We start from the raw sequence: 6,934 nt of genomic DNA, 5'->3' as shown, positions 1-6,934 counted from the left end.
CCTCTAGGTTTCTTGCCATGCTGCGGACGCAAGCTTCAGACGAAGAAGTGAATGATGTGTGCTCCCGGCGCCTATTTATACTATAGTCGCACCGGTAGTGACGTCATGGCTGTCGCCGGCCAACTAGTTGGTGTTTTTTCAATGTATGCTTCAGACACGGGTCACGACGAGGCGTTCCCCCATAGCGACCCCTAGAGGACGCAGTGTCTCGTTCCCTACTCAGGGAACCATGGTTACATAAGTAACCTGAGACGGTTTTTTTTGCACCCTCAGATTCCAGATTTTCAAATAGTTGTATCTTGGCCAAATATTGTCCTAACAAACCATACATCAATGGAAAGCTTATTTATTCAAATTTCAGATGATGTATAAATCTCAATTTCGAAAAATTGACCCTTATGACTGCTTTGTGGTCACATGTGTACTTTGTGTTATAAATCCCAATTTCAAATCAATTTTTTTTTTTTCTTTCACAACCTCTATAAAATGATGTCCTACTGCTTCGGTGTCCTCTGAGAAATGTATTTTTCCTTTTGTCTCAAGCTATAAATTAATTTTCTCATTGCTCCTAACAGGAATGACTGGCTGATCTTTTGCCAGCTTTCCGGGTAAATAACACTTGGTACAAATACTACTAAAATAAATTAGCGAAAGTAAAATTAAATGAATAAAATGAATGAATAAAAAATAATATAATGAATGTACTCATTCAGAATACATGACATTTAGTCATTTGTAAATGTAATTTTGTAAATTTGTAATTCAGACAATGTTAACAAATTCACATGCTCATTACTTTCACGTATACAAACTCCAGTTTTAAAGTAAAAAGCAAAAAACAAAACAATTTTTTTTTATCATTCTGTAACAAGCTTTCCCCAAAGCAAATCTTCCTCTCATAAAACCCTTCATCATCAGTAGAGGAATTATTTTTTCACTCTGTTTCTGCTAGTGCACCAAATCTTAACACAAGCCCCATATAAGAAAGTTAAGAGCTTCTTTAACAGCTAGTGTTTGAAGAGACATAGATAGTGTGAGACAGAGAGAGAGTGTGTTTGTGCTGTCTGTTTCTCTAAGCGTTTAATGTGTTATTCGATCTCCAGCAAAGCATACAGTCATGAGGGGGTGAGAAGGAATTACTGCAAATCCAATGCTGCGCTGCGAAAGAGCCGGAGCCCGCGGAGACTGAATTAACCTAATCAGACAGCCAGCGATTTACCCCTTCAAATTTTATGCTACATCAAACCATAAAATACGCAATAGAACGGATCACAGAAAGCAAAGAATGCAACAAAAGCTCTTGCTTACATTCACAAGCCCTGCAACCCACCAAGAACACTGTGAACAGCCTCCATGCTGAGCTTTACATGTTTACTTAATGCCACACAGTACAAATCATTTCAGCATACAAATAATGTGCTTTAAAAAGGCCACATTTTACACTTCTGGAGCTCTTTTTACCCTGAAGTCCACTTATAATACAAGTAAAGAGCAGCATTAGAATAAGTATTAAGACCTTTTTTGTCAAAATTGAGTATGTTGTTTTCTGTGATTTCTGTGATAAACTTGTGCTCATGTTCCATCAAAAATCTTTTTGAGGTATAATTCATATGTTATTGCTTGCAAACTATGTTGACGGGACACAAAATTAACATGTTACTTTCATTAAAAAAGTAACAATGTAAGTTTATTTTTATTTTTATTTTTTTGTAATGATGTTAAATGTGATAATGTGACATTATACTACCGTTTAAAGATTAAACTAATTTTAACCTAGGCTGCATTTATTGATCAAAAATACAGTTAAAACAGTAATATTGTAAATATTATTTCAATTTTAAATAACTGTTTTCTGTTTGAATGTATTTTAAAATGTAATTTGCAAAGCTGAATTTTCAGTCTCCTTCAGCCTCAGTACTCCAGTCAGTGTTACCTGATCCAGAAATCATTCTAATATGTTGATTTATTGCTCAAGATCATCATCATAAATCTCATTATTATCAATGTTGAAACAATTGTGCTGCTTCATATTTTTATGGAAACTGTGAACTGTGATTATTATTATTATTTTTTTTTTAGGATTCTATGATAAATAGAATAGTTTAAAATAACATTAATTTTTTGATCAATTTGTTGTGTCCTTGCTAAAAAACAAAAACAAAAATAAAACTTGAACGATAGTGTAAGAGTTCCCAGCACTGGGAGGGTGTGACAACAACAGATCTGAGAAGACTCAAGAGTTTTGACTCATTGATTGGACTGCAAGTTATATGAAAAACTGAATTAAGAATGCTATTTTATTTCATTTAATTTAATTTAATTTCATTTTATTTTATTTTATTTTTAAAATTCTAAGATAATAACTGGACACCACTCTCATGCAATAAAGTAATACAAAAAAACAATTTTAACATTTTAAGATCATGGTCGACCAGCATCTGGCCACATCAGGATGCTTTCAAGGATGCGAATCCGTCAATCTTGGTGAAGTTGTGAGGTTCCCACTTCCTTATTCTATACACAGGAAAAAGACTCTTTCCTCTGGAGGAGATGTGTGCACTCTGCATTTAAAGACACTAGAAAATGTACATTTTTAATTACTTTACCTGCACAAGTTACTTAAAGAAATGGTTGTTACTCAAAAAAAGAAAAAAAGAAAAAAAGAATATCAAGAGAAACTTGATTTTGCTTATTTTGGAGATACTCAAATTTCATCGCAATAAATCTGTGTACACATGGTATTTTTTTTTTTTACATTTCATGTTAAACATCCTGGCTCGGGCTGCCATCTTGAGATAGTCAGTGTGTCTCGTCTGCTTGTTTACCAGTATTTTTGAGAGGCACCATGGGGCGACTCCAGGCTGCCTATAAACCATTAGCACTGAAAGGATGATGTATGGCATTGCCTTCAGAGAGCAACTTCTGTATGCATTTCAATCCTCCCCAGATAGTCCCCCCGTTTAATTGTGCATTAAAGTCCATGCGTCACACCATTTGTTACTCACGTTGTTTACCGTCCTATTTGAGTCCTAATTAATCCAAAAAACACAGAGCTCGACTTCATTAACTCTGGCTCATCGGAGGTTAATTAGCAGCGGAGGACAGGATGCTGCACTGCAGCCCAGGAAGAGTTTGTTAACCATTGTCAGATAAAGAGAAATACCATTAGGCTCTTTATGATCTTGTGATAGCTGGATGAGATGAAAATGGCATGTTGTTTTTCTTTGTTCTGGAAATTTCACAGCTGCAGCTATTTTGAAGAAAGCCATGAAAATAAAGGTGAGATCGTATCTGCAGTCAATAAAATGAATGATTTCTGTCGTTGTAATTATAACTTATCTATGTATTGATGAAGAGATTATGTTATAATAATGCGAGTTGTCAGTTTTGTATATCAAAATAAAGGTGAAGTTACGTCATAATTCACTCAGGTTTTTATACATCTTGTGTTTTGTACTACAAAAACTCACAACTTTGATTAAGAGAAGCTTGATTCTGATATAATTTTCTTGGTAAAGATATGCGAGATGCAAACGTCTGGGTATTTTGCCCTGGAAGGACATCGAAGTAAATTTTGTGTAAAAGAAGCAGCTGCGCAAAAATAAATCTCCAAGAAAATTAGCGAATTAACTCTGAAGTTAACAGCTGTATAATCTCGGCAATAGGCCTCTGAAGACCTTTCCGTTCGGAGAAACTCTCCCAACAATTAATTATCTCTTTCTCCATTACTGGCAGCCTCCCTTTTCAGCAGACTGGAACCCTACTCCTTATTTTAAAGATTAACGTTTAAATTCATCAGCAGTCATTTCCAGGGCACTTAAAATAAAGCACACTCACAATGAATGAATGTATTTTATCATCTCTTCATGATAATTGTTAATGGTGTGACAGATAGCCTGGAAGAGCAATTATATTGAAGATCAAGAGTGAATAAAAAGACTAAAAAAATGCCACATAATCACACACAGGTTAAGTTGAAGCTTGGAATATTTTTAAAGTATATTCAGGTTGGATTTAGGAAAGCTGAAATAAGAGCAATTTGTTAAAATTATTGTTGTCAGAAGATTGAAGTAATTCATTGTGCTGATATTTAGTCCAAAGCACTGGGACTTTTCATGGCTTGTATCAGACAGACTGTCAGTCATTTAGTGGTGGGGATTTTTCAGTGATTCATTCTGCAGATTACACTGTTACACCAATAGGTGGCGATATGTAAATGTCTTCACGAGGGAGTTATTTGACCCATTCACCAAAAAACATTGATTAATTCAGGAACCAACCAAGGGACTGTCTTTATGAGTAGGGTTTGGAACCGAGAACCGGTTCCGTTTTTTGAAAAGAACGGGAACCGTGAGCAGTTTATAAGTTTCGGTTTCGAAAACAGTTCTGGTGTGACGCGTGACCAAGCGCTGTGAGCAGCCTTGCACCGGCGTTTCCCGTAAAGGATGTCACAAACCAAATAACAGAAATGTCGCCCTGGCTCTTTAATTACTGAGCATATCATTTTCCATGACGCGCACTATACAGATGAGCCGCCTCGCGTCTTTAACTGCCGAACACATCGTTTTCCACGACTGTATGCGCACTTGCGTCTTTGATAACTGTGCAAGTTGTTTTGTCAGACTGTACATGTACCGGCAGCGCGCAGCTCCTGCCGCCACTAAATTACATTATATTTGTCCAATATTGTCATTAATATACATACTGACTTCAACTTGGACCACTAAATAAATAGACTGCTATTGTTATGTAAGTATGAGGGTTAGATTATTTAGTGTACAGGTCATTTCAAGAGGTATAAACAAAGTGATGGAAAATATTTATTTTCATGCATTTTAAATGTATAAAAATGTGGAAACCACCCATTGCATCTCACCATCTCCTGACTGCATTATTATTTGTAAAATAGGGGCTTTATGGAGTGTGTGTATACATGGTTATAAGTATAACAGTTAATATTTCATTAATTTAGGGAAATGAACAAGTGTCTTCACCCTCAATGGACTATTTGGCCAACCAGCTTATTCCTGCTTGAAAAGCAAAATGTTATTCATCGTGTAAAAAACATCAACTTTGAAGCACATGTGATTGATGGACTAGCATTACTCAACATTACTTACTACCTTACAGCAACACTACATGCAATGAAGGTAAAATAGTGAAAAAATATTAATAGTTAATTTAAATGGAACCGGAATCGGAACCGGAAAATGTATTACGATACCCAACCCTATTTATGAGTGAGTCACTGAATCGTTCACTCAACCAATTCATTCAAAAATGCTGATTCATTCAGGAACAAAACAAGTGATTGGCTAAAGAAGTGAATCGCTGAATCGTTTCGTCAAAATAATCGACTGTGTTGCTCAGAGACATACAACTGTTCTGTGGATTTGTTTGGAGCTATTTTCGATAAGTGGAGCAAAAGTAATAAATGCTAAAATAATAATAATAATAATTAAACAATTAATCTCATTAATTGTAATACAGTGATGTTATTTTCAGTTTAAGCTTATCTTTGACCAGTCCTTTAAAAAAATTACATAGAACAGAATGAAACGTTATAATGCAATTAAGTAAATGTGATAACTGTGTCAATATTTAACAGCATTAAGCACATTTAATTAATATCATGACATTTAGCAACCCTTTTGAAAAAATAAAGTGTCTTATTTAACAAAGAACTAGAATAAAGCTTTAAGTGAAGCACTGAGTTTGACAATAAAGCCTGGCTGGTTTTCGAGCCATCTAAACAAAATTTCATAATACTACCGACGGTTTCTGAAGAACGATGCCTCTTTCGTGTGTGTAGGCATGGGAGAGGGAGGACCTCAATGATTACTTCACCACCTTTTCCATTTCTCACACAATCTGACCCCTGAGATGAATTTCGTTTTCAGTGAGATAAAGAAAGCCAAATGCCACCTGGGCTGTGACCCTCTCCCGATGCGTATAGGTCACGGCCGACATTCTTTGTTGACATGTCAGCAACTGAGCTTTGGAAATGGCAGCACAAACAAGGCAGATGATGACATGTCTTCCTCCCCGGACTCTCTGCCCTATGTCTGGATTTTAGGATTCCGTCAGGTCAGTCTTCCCAACAGGTTAATAAAGGCCTGGCATATCGAAACACATTGCAAGCGTTGTACATGCTTTACATGTATTCTTTAACTAATTTGCTCAGCAAGATTTCCTTCACAATCTTCAGGAAATTTAAATAGCTTACAAGAAAGAAAAAGCACATTAAATTACTCCATGTTATTTTTATATTATTTATATACTATTATAGTATTTACTGATATTTTGAATGAGCTTGTATTTTTTATTAAAATTTTTGTCAGTTTAAGCACATAATTTTTTTGTGCTTTTGTCCTTTTTATTAGTGTTATATATATTTCTAGTTGGGTTTAATTTATATTGTTTTAATGTTTAATTAAATAAATTAGATATTTAATTTATATTTGTTTTAAGTTTTAATATTTTTTTCAGGCTCAGATGTTTCGCCAAAAATTCCTTAGAATAAATAAATAAAAAAAAAAGACACAAATGAGTTTATTAATAAAATGGAATAATTTAATGGTAAATATTGGTGTTCATCTTGACATCTGTTTTTGATTGTATACATTGGTGAGCACAATCTTGAACCATTGCTGAGACACGTGAGATTCATGTAGTTTTTTTTTTTTTTTCAGGAGACATACCTGAAACAGTAGTATTGTTGTATCATTAAAATACCTTGATTTTATATATTTTTTATTATTAGCTTTTATTATTATTTAGAATTAAATTTTATTTTGTTCTGTTTTTGTTGTTTTTCTCTCTCTCTCTCTCTCTCTCTCTCTATATATATATATATATATATATATACATAGGCAGCATATAATAATAATAATAATAATAATAATAATAATAATAATAATAATAATAATAATGA

Source organism: Sinocyclocheilus anshuiensis, unplaced genomic scaffold (genome assembly GCF_001515605.1).
Source record: "Sinocyclocheilus anshuiensis isolate Anshui unplaced genomic scaffold, SAMN03320099.WGS_v1.1 scaffold1346, whole genome shotgun sequence".
Classification (NCBI taxonomy): domain Eukaryota; kingdom Metazoa; phylum Chordata; class Actinopteri; order Cypriniformes; family Cyprinidae; genus Sinocyclocheilus; species Sinocyclocheilus anshuiensis.
This window is presented reverse-complemented; position numbering follows the sequence as displayed.